Source organism: Bufo bufo, chromosome 4, assembly GCF_905171765.1.
Source record: "Bufo bufo chromosome 4, aBufBuf1.1, whole genome shotgun sequence".
NCBI lineage: Eukaryota > Metazoa > Chordata > Amphibia > Anura > Bufonidae > Bufo > Bufo bufo.
In genome coordinates, this window is record NC_053392.1 from 216,709,041 (window position 1) to 216,724,139 (window position 15,099).

Genomic DNA, 15,099 nt, shown 5'->3' on the forward strand with positions numbered 1-15,099 from the left:
CAGGCTTCACGTCACCCACCACTGGAACAGGCCACTGTCACACATTTAGGCCCAGGCACCCAGGCAGAGGAGAGAGGTCCCGTAACAGAGAATCTGGCCTTATGTCAGCGCAGAATCAGTCTTCATGTCATAGCAGAGAATCAGGCTTCACGTCACCCACCACTGGAACAGGCCACTGTCACACATTTAGGCCCAGGCACCCAGACAGAGGAGAGAGGTCCTGTAACAGAGAATCTGGCCTTATGTCAGCACAGAATCTGTCTTCATGTCATAGCAGAGAATCAGGCATCACGTCACCCACCACTGGAACAGGCCACTGTCACACATTTAGGCCCAGGCACCCAGGCAGAGGAGAGAGGTCCCGTAACAGAGAATCTGGCCTTATGTCAGCGCAGAATCAGTCTTCATGTCATAGCAGAGAATCAGGCTTCACGTCACCCACCACTGGAACAGGCCACTGTCACACATTTAGGCCCAGGCACCCAGGCAGAGGAGAGAGGTCCTGTAACAGAGAATCTGGCCTTATGTCAGCGCAGAATCAGTCTTCATGTCATAGCAGAGAATCAGGCTTCATGTCACCCACCACTGGAACAGGCCACTGTCACATATTTAGGCCCAGGCACCCAGGCAGAGGAGAGAGGTCGCGTAACAGAGAATCTGGCTTCATGTCAGCACAGAATAAGTCTTCATGTCATAGCAGAGAATCAGGCTTCACGTCACCCACCACTGGAACAGGCCACTGTCACACATTTAGGCCCAGGCACCCAGACAGAGGAGAGAGGTCCTGTAACAGAGAATCTGGCCTTATGTCAGCACAGAATCTGTCTTCATGTCATAGCAGAGAATCAGGCATCACGTCACCCACCACTGGAACAGGCCACTGTCACACATTTAGGCCCAGGCACCCAGGCAGAGGAGAGAGGTCCCGTAACAGAGAATCTGGCCTTATGTCAGCACAGAATCTGTCTTCATGTCATAGCAGAGAATCAGGCATCACGTCACCCACCACTGGAACAGGCCACTGTCACACATTTAGGCCCAGGCACCCAGGCAGAGGAGAGAGGTCCTGTAACAGAGAATCTGGCCTTATGTCAGCGCAGAATCAGTCTTCATGTCATAGCAGAGAATCAGGCTTCATGTCACCCACCACTGGAACAGGCCACTGTCACATATTTAGGCCCAGGCACCCAGGCAGAGGAGAGAGGTCGCGTAACAGAGAATCTGGCTTCATGTCAGCACAGAATAAGTCTTCATGTCATAGCAGAGAATCAGGCTTCACGTCACCCACCACTGGAACAGGCTACTGTCACACATTTAGGCCCCGGCACCCAGACAGAGGAGAGGTTCATTCAACTTTGGGTTGCCCCGCAATATAATGGTAAAATGAAATTAAAAATAGTATTGAATGAGGAAGTGCCCTGGAGTAGAATAATATATTGTTAAGGGGAGGTAGTTAATATCTAATCTGCACAAGGGATGGACAGGTCCTGTGGGATCCATGCCTGGTTCATTTTTATGAACGTCAGCTTGTCCACATTGGCTGTAGACAGGCGGCTGCGTTTGTCTGTAATGACGCCCCCTGCCGTGCTGAATACACGTTCAGACAAAACGCTGGCCGCCGGGCAGGCCAGCACCTCCAAGGCATAAAAGGCTAGCTCTGGCCACGTGGACAATTTGGAGACCCAGAAGTTGAATGGGGCCGAACCATCAGTCAGTACGTGGAGGGGTGTGCACAGGTACTGTTCCACCATGTTAGTGAAATGTTGCCTCCTGCTAACACGTTCCGTATCAGGTGGTGGTGCACTTAGCTGTGGCGTGTTGACAAAACTTTTCCACATCTCTGCCATGCTAACCCTGCCCTCAGAGGAGCTGGTCGTGACACAGCTGCGTTGGCGACCTCTTGCTCCTCCTCTGCCTTCGCCTTGGGCTTCCACTGGTTCCCCTGTGACATTTGGGAATGCTCTCAGTAGCGCGTCTACCAACGTGCGCTTGTACTCGCGCATCTTCCTATCACGCTCCAGTGTAGGAAGTAAGGTGGGCACATTGTCTTTGTACCGGGGATCCAGCAGGGTGGCAACCCAGTAGTCCGCACACGTTAAAATGTGGGCAACTCTTCTGTCGTTGCGCAGGCACTGCAGCATGTAGTCGCTCATGTGTGCCAGGCTGCCCAGAGGTAAGGACAAGCTGTCCTCTGTGGGAGGCGTATCGTCATCGTCCTGTGTTTCCCCCCAGCCACGCACCATTGATGGGCCCGAGCTGCTTTGGGTGCCACCCCGCTGTGAACATGCTTCATCCTCATCCTCCTCCACCTCCTCCTCATCCTCGTCCTCCTCGTCCTCCAGTAGTGGGCCCTGTCTGGCCACATTTGTACCTGGCCTCTGGTGTTGCAAAAAACCTCCCTCTGAGTCACTTCGAAGAGACTGGCCTGAAAGTGCTAAAAATGACCCCTCTTCCTCCTCTTCAACCTGGGCCACCTCCTCTTCCATCATCGCCCTAAGTGTTTTCTCAAGGAGACATAGAAGTGGTATTGTAACGCTGATAACGGCGTCATCGCCACTGGCCATGTTGGTGGAGTACTCGAAACAGCGCAACAGGGCACACAGGTCTCGCATGGAGGCCCAGTCATTGGTGGTGAAGTGTGTCTGATCTACAGTGCGACTGACCCGTGCGTGCTGCAGCTGAAACTCCACTATGGCCTGCTGCTGCTCGCACAGTCTGTCCAGCATATGCAAGGTGGAGTTCACGTCGCATATGAGGCGGTGAGCGGGAAGGCCGAAGTTATGCTGTAGCGCAGACAGGCTAGCAGCGGCAGGGTGTGAACGCCGGAAGCGCGAACAGACGGCCCGCACTTTATGCAGCAGCTCTGACATGTCGGGGTAGTTGCGAATGAACTTCTACACCACCAAATTCAGCACATGCGCCAGGCAAGGGATGTGCGTCAAACCGGCTAGTCCCAGAGCTGCAACGAGATTTCGCCCATTATCGCACACCACCAGGCCGGGCTTGAGGCTCACCGGCAGCAACCACTCGTCGGTCTGTTGTTCTATACCCCGCCACAACTCCTGTGTGGTGTGGGGCCTGTCCCCCAAACATATGAGTTTCAGAATGGCCTGGTGTGTGGCTGACTGGATGAGCAGGTGGAAGAAGAGGAGGAGGAAGCTGAGTAGGAGGAGGAGGAGACAGGAGGCAAAGAATGTTGCCCTGCGATCCTTGGCGGCGGAAGGACGTGCGCCAAACAGCTCTCCGCCTGGGGCCCAGCCGCCACTACATTTACCCAGTGTGCAGTTAGGGAGATATAGCGTCCCTGGCCGTGCTTACTGGTCCACGTATCTGTGGTTAGGTGGACCTTGCCACATATGGCGTTGCGCAGTGCACACTTGATTTTATCGGACACTTGTTTGTGCAGGGAAGGCACGGCTCTCTTGGAGAAGTAGTGGCGGCTGGGAACAACATACTGTGGGACAGCAAGTGACATGAGCTGTTTGAAGCTGTGTGTGTCCACCAGCCTAAATGACAGCATTTCATAGGCCAGTAGTTTAGAAATGCTGGCATTCAGGGCCAGGGATCAAGGGTGGCTAGGTGGGAATTTACGCTTTCTCTCAAATGTTTGTGAGATGGAGAGCTGAACGCTGCCGTGTGACATGGTTGAGATGCTTGGTGACGCAAGTGGTGGTGTTGGTGGTACATCCCATGTTTGCTGGGCGGCAGGTACCAACGTTCCTCCAGAGGCAGAGGAAGAGGCCGAGGCGGCGGCAGCAGCAGCAGAAGAGGCCGAGGCGGCAGCAGCAGAAGAGGCCGAGGCGGCAGCAGCAGAAGAGGCTACAGAGGGAGCCTGAGTGACTTCCTTGTTTTTAAGGTGTTTACTCCACTGCAGTTCATGCTTTGCATGCAGGTGCCTGGTCATGCAGGTTGTGCTAAGGTTCAGAACGTTAATGCCTCGCTTCAGGCTCTGATGGCACAGCGTGCAAACCACTCGGGTCTTGTCGTCAGCACATTGTTTGAAGAAGTGCCATGCCAGGGAACTCCTTGAAGCTGCCTTTGGGGTGCTCGGTCCCAGATGGCGGAGGTCAGTAGCAGGCGGAGTCTCTTGGCGGCGGGTGTTCTGATTTTTACCACTGCTCCCTCTTTTGCTACGCTGTTGGCTCGGTCTCACCACTGCCTCTTCCTCCGAACTGTGAAAGTCAGTGGCACGACCTTCATTCCATGTGGGGTCTAGGACCTCATCGTCCCCTGCATCGTCTTCCACCCAGTCTTGATCCCTGACCTCCTGTTCAGTCTGCACACTGCAGAAAGACGCAGCAGTTGGCACCTGTGTTTCGTCATCATCAGAGACGTGCTGAGGTGGTATTCCCATGTCCTCATCATCAGGAAACATAAGTGGTTGTGCAGTAGTGCATTCTATCTCTTCCACCCCTGGTGAAGAGCTAGGTGGATGCCCTTGGGAAACCCTGGCAGCAGAGTTTTCAAACAGCATAAGAGACTGCTGCATAACTTGAGGCTCAGACAGTTTCCCTGATATGCATGGGGGTGATGTGACAGACTGATGGGCTTGGTTTTCATGCGCCATCTGTGCGCTTTCTGCAGAAGACTGGGTGGGAGATAATGTGAACGTGCTGGATGCACTGTCGGCCACCCAATTGACTAATGCCTGTACCTGCTCAGGCCTTACCATCCTTAGAACGGCATTGGGCCCCACCAAATATCCCTGTAAATTCTTGCGGCTACTGGGACCTGAGGTAGTTGGTACACTAGGACGTGTGGCTGTGGCAGAACGGCCACGTCCTCTCCCAGCACCAGAGGGTCCACTAACACCACCACGACCATGTCCACGTCCGCGTCCCTTATTAGATGTTTTCCTCATTGTTCCCGTTCACCACAATTTTGAGAATGGCAAATTTGGGAATAGTTTTTCAACCCAGAAAAAAAATTTGCTTTTACGGTCACTACAAATAACTTGACCAGCTAAAACAGTACAGATTTGCTTGAATAGAAATGTGAGACCTGTTTTTATTTTGCACTGTGTGACAGGTTAAGGTTTAATCACAGAATCAGACTTCTATCTGCACGGTAGCGTGTGTCTTAGGTTTTTCTGAATGACACTATCAGTACCTTCAATGTAAGATATCCTTTTTGGGATAGATTTCAAGTAGGCCTCAAATACCAGAAACTAGTTATTTTGAGAATGGCAAATTTGGGAATAGTTTTTCAACCCAGAAAAAAAAATGTGCTTTTACGGTCACTACAAATAACTTGACCAGCTAAAACAGTGCAGATTTGCTTGAATAGAAATGTGAGACCTGTTTTTTTTTTGCACTGTGTGACAGGTTAAGGTTTAATCACAGAATCAGACTTCTATCTGCACGGTAGCGTGTGTCTTAGGTTTTTCTGAATGACACTATCAGTACCTTCAATGTAAGATATCCTTTTTGGGATAGATTTCAAGTAGGCCTCAAATACCAGAAACTAGTTATTTTGAGAATGGCAAATTTGGGAATAGTTTTTCAACCCAGAAAAAAATAAGTGCTTTTACGGTCACTACAAATAACTTGACCAGCTAAAACAGTACAGATTTGCTTGAATAGAAATGTGAGACCTGTTTTTTTTTGCACTGTGTGACAGGTTAAGGTTTAATCTCAGAATCAGACTTCTATCTGCACGGTAGCGTGTGTCTTAGGTTTTTCTGAATGACACTATCAGTACCTTCAATGTAAGATATCCTTTTTGGGATAGATTTCAAGTAGGCCTCAAATACCAGAAACTAGTTATTTTGAGAATGGCAAATTTGGGAATAGTTTTTCAACCCAGAAAAAAAAAATGTGCTTTTACGGTCACTACAAATAACTTGACCAGCTAAAACAGTACAGATTTGCTTGAATAGAAATGTGAGACCTGATTTTTTTTGCACTGTGTGACAGGTTAAGGTTTAATCTCAGAATCAGACTTCTATCTGCACGGTAGCGTGTGTCTTAGGTTTTTCTGAATGACACTATCAGTACCTTCAATGTAAGATATCCTTTTTGGGATAGATTTTAAGTAGGCCTCATATACCAGAAACTAGTTATTTTGAGAATGGCAAATTTGGGAATAGTTCTTCAACCCAGAACAAAAAGTGTGCTTTTACGGTCACTACAAATAACTTGACCAGCTAAAACAGTACAGATTTGGTTGAATAGAAATGTCAGGTCTATTTCTTAGGCGCTGGGTGACAGGCTCAACTTGCCCCTGATGTAGTATATGGCCAAAAAATAACCACACTGTTGATGGTTAAATGCACTTGGGTGACACAGGCTCAGCCTGCACCAGATGTAGTATATGGCTAAAAAATAATCAGACTGTTGATGGTTAAATGCACTTCGGTGACACAGGCTCAGCCTGCAGCTGATGTAGTATATGGCCAAAAAATAACCAGACTGTTGATGGTTAAATGCACTTCGGTGACACAGGCTCAGCCTGCAGCTGATGTAGGATATAGCACAAAATAACCACACTATTGATGGTTAAATACACTTGGTGATAGCTTGTGCTGGCGCACCACAAGTCACAAAATGGCCGCCGATCACCCCAGAAAAAAAGTGATCTAAAAACGCTCTGGGCAGCCTCAAAAAAATGAGCAAGTCAATATTAGCACTTCAATGATCCACAGCTGCAGATCGATCACAGAATGAAGTCTTTTGGAGGAGTTAATCACTGCCTAATCTCGCCCTAACGTCGCAGCTGCAACCTCTCCCTATGCTTCAATCAGCAGAGTGACGTGCAGCGCAACGTGACCCAAGCTTATATAGAGGCTGGGTCACATGCTGCACTGGCCAATCACAGCCATGCCAATAGTAGGCAAGGCTGTGATGGCCTCTTGGGGCAAGTAGTATGACGCTTGTTGATTGGCTGCTTTGCAGCCTTTCAAAAAGCGCCAAGAAAGCGCCGAACACCGAACCCGAAAACGGACTTTTACGAAAATGTTCGGGTTCGGGTCCGTGTCACGGACACCCCAAAATTATACAGTTCGGGTTCGCTCATCCCTACCTGTCACCTCTCCTGACTGTTTTAATAACTGCTTTTGTATTTTGGAGCATCTATTCTTATGACTCGATGTTGTGCTATTCCTCTATTTTCCCATCTAGACGTTTATGAAGGAATTGGCAACTAGTGATGGGCGAACATCTGCCGGGACGGTTTGCGAACGCGATTGCGCGAACGCGATCAAATGTTCGCGAAACGCAAGTTCGCGGCGGGTCCCAAGAATAGGACATGTTTTATTTTTTGGCGGAAACGGAAGCACAGATGCGGAAGTGCGGATCCGCAAATGCGGATGCAGATCCGCAAATGCGGATGCGGAAAGCACATTCCGGCCCAATTGAACATGAATGGGTCTGCACCCGTTCCGCAAAATTGATATGGACCTATTTTGTGGACGTGTGAATAGAAAAGATATCCCTCAAAATGAAAATAAATTAAATTATTAAAGTTAAAGGGGTTCTGCACTTTGTTTTAACTGATGATCTATCCTCTGGATAGATCATCAGCATCTGATCGGCGGGGGTCCGACACCCAGGACCACCGCCGATCAGCTGTTTGAGAAGGCAGCGGCGCTCCAGCAGCGGCGCGGCCTTCTCACTGTTTAACTCTGGCCCAGTGATGTCATGACTAGTATCAACTAGCGTGGGCGGGGCTAAGCTCCATTCAAGTGAACAGAGCTTAGCTCTGCCCAGGCCAGTTGATACTTGTCGTGACGTCACTGGGTCAGCGGTAAACAGCAAGAAGGCCGCGGCGCTGCTGAAGCGCCGCTGCCTTCTCAAACATCTGATCGGCGGGGGTCCCGGCTGTCAGACCCCCGCAGATCAGATGCTGATGATCTATCCAGAGGATAGCTCATCAGTTGAAACAAAGTGCAGAACCCCTTTAAGCAAAAAGCATAGATGTGGTAGGCAATAACAAGTGCTCGGCGGCACTAAATCAGGTGCTCGGTGGCACCAAATCAGAAACCATATGTCCTACAACAATCCGGGGGGTTCCACTGCACATCCATGAATCCCGGAGGGAAAGCAAAAACCATCTATCCCTGGGCTAGATGATTATGTGGTATTGAAGGACAGGGTGGGCAAAGAACTGTCCCTGATATTGCCCTACATATTGATATCCCTGATATTGCCCTACAGGGGGGTGCTATTCTGGCCCTGATAGCCTAACCACAGACCACCCGCCCTGATAAGAGAAACGCCGTCCGGAACCTTAACCTATATAAAAATGTCCCTAGTAAGCCCCTAGCCCCTAGGCCCCTGACTTCCAGGTGATCACTATATAGATTTATGTATTTTTGACTCATTATAATAGTATAAGTATATTGCACCCCTCTGTGTATCACACATATAGATAGCACACCTATACTAGTCCTTAAAATGACTTTTGTGGCCCTATCAGCTAGCGTTTGGTGTCCCTAACAGCCTGTCCCTGCTCCACACAGCAACCTCTCCCTACACTGGCAAAACACTGAATGTAAAATGGCGGCCAGATCAGGTTTATTTATAAGGTAGGGGGTATTTCCATGTGCTGAAATGTCTCAATTGGCTGTCCTGTACCACCCGATGGATGTGTCATGGGTCAAAGTTCTTCATAATGTAAAAGAATATGGCGGGCGCAAATTTCTCCATATGTTCGCATGTTCAGCGAACACGCAAAGTTCGCCGCGAAACGACGACCGGACGAACCGCAAGGCCATATTTATTGGCAACACTATCCAATCAGTGCTGCCAGTGTCATACTGTGCAGGGACACCCCCACAGCTGGTAACACCCAGATAGATATAGGGATGGATGTAGGAATTATAAAGGAGTAGCACAACATAAAGTCATAAGAATCCAGAATTGTTATTACATCGGGAATGCATGAAGCTATTAAAACAGGCACGTCAGGAGTGGTGACAGGTCCTCTTTTAATTATACTTTATGTATGCTAGCATGCTGTACATGTGCTTGGCGTAGCACTGGATTGTCTAAGATGTAGCCCTGAAGAACTTTGTTGGATCCTGGGAAGTCTCCAGAGAAATACTGGTGCAAAAGCAACAAACAAGTGGGGAAGCGGAGAGGGTAGGAGTAGTAGTGCATATAGGGGTTGTAGTAGTCAAGGAGGCTGCTCTCCCTAGGTTCCCTATTGCAATGATATGATAGTGCAGTGGTAGTGCAGTGCGGTACAATGATGAGGCCAGGTGTTAGTACTTTACAGTGTACTTTGCTGAAGCAGTTCAATGGAGTGTTTACACAGGCAGTCTTTACAGTTGGCATATGCAATTTCTAAGACTATGTATATGAGACAATGGGTTAAATCTATTTCTTACAATCTGCCCAATCTTTTTCAACTCAACTAGTTCCTCTCTCAATATATTGGCATCTCCTCAATACTGCACAGTCTCTAAACAGATAATCGGGCTATTCTAATGATATGATGGGGAACCTGAAGCTCATTAGATCCCACCACGTGCAAAGAAGTCTGTAGTCAAAATGCAGGCATTTACCATCTCTGATGGAATGCTCCGCACACCCACTTGTAGAACTGTAGAGGACACTGATTTTGAAGTGTTTGGTACCTTAAAATCAGCTCTAAAAACGTCTCAAAGCAGTCTCCCATTCATTTCAATGGGAAACAGCACTTGCTCTATTATGTTCCACCTTGGGGCGGAATACGTGCTGAATCTCCCATTGAAATATTAGGAGGCATAAGAAAAAGCTCAATATGTGTTCATGCGGATCCGTGCTAAAAATTATGAGGTAAAAATGCAGTTTTGTATTAAACTCAAAAACATGTAAAAAAAAATGCACAATATAATGTGCTGAAAAAATAAATATGCGGATTTCACGCTGAATTTTGTAAGCAGATTTTGGAAATCCACCGTGTGAACATACCCCTACACTCTCTGTAGAATCCCGTAACGTCTTCTCTGAAGGCTGGCACATATGCTGTCCCTTTACACAGCTTTGCTACAAAGCTGCTTTCACACTCACTGTCTGTCAGACTGAGCTCACTTCCTGCTGCGGAAGGGGTGGGGCTGACAGCCCTGCCTAGCAACAGTAACTAGGGACCCACCGCTCTCTTGTATATAAAGTACTGCGGCCAGCTATCACTGGTACAAGCGGAGTTGCCCTTTCCATGCATTGTCACACCAATTCTTCAGCGCAGCACTGAGATGATTGCAGTAGATTTTGGGTCAGTTACTTCAAGCAGCTGTATTTCTCTGCAAAGATGTAGAATACTACATTTTTTTCTCATACAGTATATTTAAAAGCATTAACCCCTTAATGTTGATGCCTATTTTCATTTTTAGATTTTGGATTTTTCCTTCCCATGTTCCAATAACCATAACTTTTTATCTTTCCATTCGCATAGCTATATGAGGGCTTATTTTTTGTAGGACACAATGCATTTTGCCATCATTTAATTTACCATGTCTTGTATCGGAAAACAGGAAAAAATTCATTGTGGCAAAATTGAAAAAAATAAATAAATAAGAATTCCGCCGAGGTTTTTGAAGTTTTGACATCACCGCATTCACTGTGCACAAAAAATGACCTGATTTCATTATTCTGCAGCTCAATACGAATGCGGCACTACCAAACTTGTATAGTTTTGTTTTTACTACTTTTAAATATATAAAAACCTTTGAAAAAATCTAATTTTTCTTTGCATTGCCATATTCAGAGCGCCATAACTTTTATATTTCAGTCTAAACAGCTGTATGAGGGCTTGTTTTTGCGTAATAAACTGTATTTTTTATTGGTACCATTTTAATCACTGTTATTTATTTTTTAGGGGGAGGACAAGATGACAAAAAAATGGCGAATTGCGCTTTTAATTTTTTTTTTCGTTACAGCGTTCACCGTACAGGAATTTTTTTGAAAATATTTTGATAGTTAAGACATTTTCGGATGCATTGATACCTAAGATGTTTATTTTTTATTGTTTATATATTTTTATATGTAAAATTAGGAAAGGGGGGTGATTTCAACTTTTAATATATTGGTGTTTTCAGACCGCTTAGGGGCCTAGTACATAGTATCTCCCCCTCTCCTATTTACCCTAATAGATCTCCATCCAGGCTGCCATAGCAACCAATCAAGCCCCAGGACTTCACCACGGGAGCCGCATCCCTCTGCCTTCATTCACAGGTGCCGCAATCAGAGTTGATTGGGGCCCTGAGGGATTAAATGACGGGGACGGCACAATTGCCAATACCTGTTAGTGCGAGCGGGTGCCAGCACCCACCTTGTATGGAGCGGGCCCGCTCCATTCATCTCCTCACACATTATGACGTACAGGTATGTACAGAGGTTAGATTCACACAGACTAAATGTGATAGTATTCACTTTTAGTCTGTGTGAATCTAACCTCTGTACATACCTGTACGTCATAATTAGGACTCATTTATCCAAACTGCCTAATAGTAAAACTGTTTTAGTTGCCCATAGGAGCCAATAAGAACTCAGCTTTAATTTTTTTTTTCAGAGCCACTTAGGTAATGGCAGCTGAGCTCTGATTGGTTGCCATGGCCATCTAAGACAGTTTTATTGTTGCACAGTTTTGATAAATGAGGCCTAGGGCTATGTTCACATTTTGTCTTAATTTGACACCATATAATTGCAATATATGAACTCACAGGCCACTTTCAAATACATCTGCATACTCAGAACATAGATACAGGGAAATATTATGGTAACTGTCAACTAGGGTGGCCAGAGGTCCGGTTTTAGGCAGGACAGTCTGGCTTTCAGACTCCCTGTCCTCCGTCCGGTGCAGGGCCTGGACGGACACAGGGATGTCCTTTTGAACAGCTCACTCTCAGACAGCAGCACTGTGCTGTCCGAATGTGAGCTGCAGGGAGAAACGCACCCTCCCTTCCACCCCTGCAGCTGACAGAAGTTGATTTTACCTTGATTTTTTAAATCCCCATTAGCTGCGGAGTGGGAGGGAGCAAGGCCTAACTGATTGGTGGCGTGGCTTAGCGGAACCGGGGGCAGGGTTTTAAAGTCTGTCTTTTGAGGCTGGCCCCCCTACTGTCAACTCCCCGCCCTGTCAGTCACTATCCACTTAAGGCATTATTTGAGATATCCGTATGGCAATCCTGCGTAGACCGCTGTGATGACATCATTGTGCCCTCCTGAGAGTTTGTTAGCTCAGTGCAGATGGGTTTGTGCAGGAAACCAATTAATATGTATTAGTTTTGTTAATTGGTGGGCAAACACTTCCAATGTGGGGAATGGTCTGATGTTTGGGCCAATTATCGGGAATGAATCTTCCCGTCTGTAGGTGCCGCAGATCACCTGATGAACAAGTGAAACTCTTGAAATGACCTTTGGTGCGGACACCTGAATCATCTTTTTTGGGAAGCAGATTGTGCTGTCTAAATAGCACCCTGCTGCCCAGGAGCAATGATTTTACATGGGGATGAGCGATAGCAGCAGCCATCAGTCATCCTCATACTGCGTAGGTGATTGCTGCATGTGAATGCAGCTCTTCACCTCTACTTAACGAGCAGCCGGTTGTCAGGAAGAAACGCTTCCTTCCTGACAGTAGTCTGCTCCTCCCAGCATCTAAATCTGCCTTAAGAGGGAAATGTTACTGATTGGGGGCATTATGGAGGGCACCATTACGAAGTGAAGAAACCAATGGAACATCATTATTGACTGAATGTTCAAAGGGGCACCAATACTGAATAAGAGCTTAATTACTGTTTGGAGGGCACAGAGTTGGCACCAATATTAGGAGCAATTTTGCTCTATGTGTGGAGGAATTATAATTGTGGGGGAACTAAAGGGCCCCTGTTAATGTTTGGGGGCACTATTACTATATGAAGCACAAAAGGGGATGCCACTACTATTAAGAACACGAACATGGCGCTACTACTGGGTGGTGCATTCAGGAGGAGCAGTTCACTCAACAGAGAAAGGTGGTAGCCTGGAGAAATTCTCATGGTGGCCGGGCAAGATAGAGAAGAAAAAGGAAATTGAAGGACTACAATCATAGAAGAAATCATGAGTCGCTGGATTTCAATGTTCTGTATTCACTTGTATAATGTCTTGAGCATGATTATATTCTGAGTGCAAGTGTAGTCCTAATATGTGACCACTAGCTAGGTACTATATGGTAATATTATTGGTTATATTGGTCTTTGTGGTAGATATATGTGGACAAGGTAAGGATAGATTATGTGGCTTTTATATAGTGCTATTATTTGGTGTTATTCAGAGAAATACCATTATATACAGTACAGTACATTAGTGTTTATGATGAGGCAAACTATTTGGCAGCAGGGCTGATGTACCTATAGGTACAGGTTCCATGTGGCCCATTGCTGATTTTCAATATAATGTAATATCCAAGAACAGTGTAATTTTTAAGCCTATGGTGTTTGAAAAGTTGTTTTATAGCCACGCCGTCTTCTGTATATGGGGGACTCTTTAGATTCTAGCGGCCCTCCCTGGTGCTACCAGATGTGATATCCATATAAATATGAAAACTTATGCATTGTTGTAGCCACCACTGTGAAATTTCTACGCAGCTTCCAGGTAAAATGCTTTAGACCACTTTACATCCATGGGATAGCTGTGTCTTTACCTTCCTTACTTTGAAGGACACGTCGAGGACATCTGATTGTGTAATAAATACATATATTTATTTTCAACTTGTTCTTTTGTAACAGGGCCAAAAGTAGAGTAATCTTCGTGAGCAGTCTGAAATTAAAATATTTATCTTCTACATTTTCAGCGATTAAACATCCTCAGGATTTTTTTTTTGCCACTGGAAATCTCTGATAAATGATTCCCATCCCAAGCAACTATGGGAATCCTTGTGTAGTTTGTCGGCAATATTTTCAGCACAATATCGGCATTTACCGAGACCTCTAATGAGTGTAAATGATTCCCTGCATTGAGTCTGATTCTCAGCTAATCTCCAACAGATAAATCCTAAATTAAGAACTAGAATTGAAGTTGGCGTATTGTCTAATTAAACATATTAAAGACTGATGACTGACTATGTGATGCCATCTGTGCAAACTTAGCAGTTCTGGTTTGACAAACTCATGAGAGGCTCCACTGAGAGAGGCAGAATGTCATTCAAGCTTATCCCTGTATCCTTGCTCCTTAGGAGGAATGCCAGTTTGTTGCTGAAGACAGTTAATCTGACGGAAGCAAATTCAAGTTTTGGCAAAGATGAATGGTAGGATAAAGGGGATAAGCTGCCAAACAAAATGATTTTGAAAAAAAAAATGACATGACCTCCCTAGACAACGGCAAGTGCACCTTCACTTGTCTCAGTCAATCTACGGAATCACAAAATAATTTTTGCTACGTAATCGTCATGCTTAATTATCTCAGCTCTGAGATAAATTCATAAACACTAATAAGCCATTCAGTGAAATGGAAATCCCACACATAGATTGTTATTTCACTTATAGGATAGGAGGAAAATGCCTCTGCAATAATGTCTCTACATAGGAAAGATCATTATGTCAGCTGTTTGTTGTTATTCATGTTAAACATGACAGGTCTATACCTGGAGGGCAAATTGTTCCTAATAGCCCACTTAGGCAGTCATCAGTAGTCATCACATATACTGCAAAACTAGCTCAGTGCCGGGCAGACAAACAGCAAGCGCCCTGATATTGTCAATCTATAATTTCTATCAGTTAGCAAATGGCTGCCTGACAACTAATGGGAGTTGTAGTTTAAAAACAAATGAGTTGAGTGATGTCCTCTACCCATAGTATTTCAATATTCTCTAGCAATTACTGAACTCATAAAAACTTGCAGGTCAAAGGGCTTTGTCATCAATGCAAATAGTTACAAAACATCTTCTAAATCATCTTACATATTCTAAACACGAAGCAGTGGTGCCACTGGAACATCAGTCACCACTTGTCACCTCTCCTAATTTGGCTGTTTCGGTGACTACTTGCATTCCCCTTGCAATAGCAATTATTCTGGAGCCTCTATTGTTACGACTCTGTGATCTGCCCTTCCTTTATTATTCCTGCTAGAAATGATGAATGAATTAATAGCAATTTGCAGTGAAGGCCGAACTGGGTATTACCTGTTAGGGGTGGTGTCCCCACAC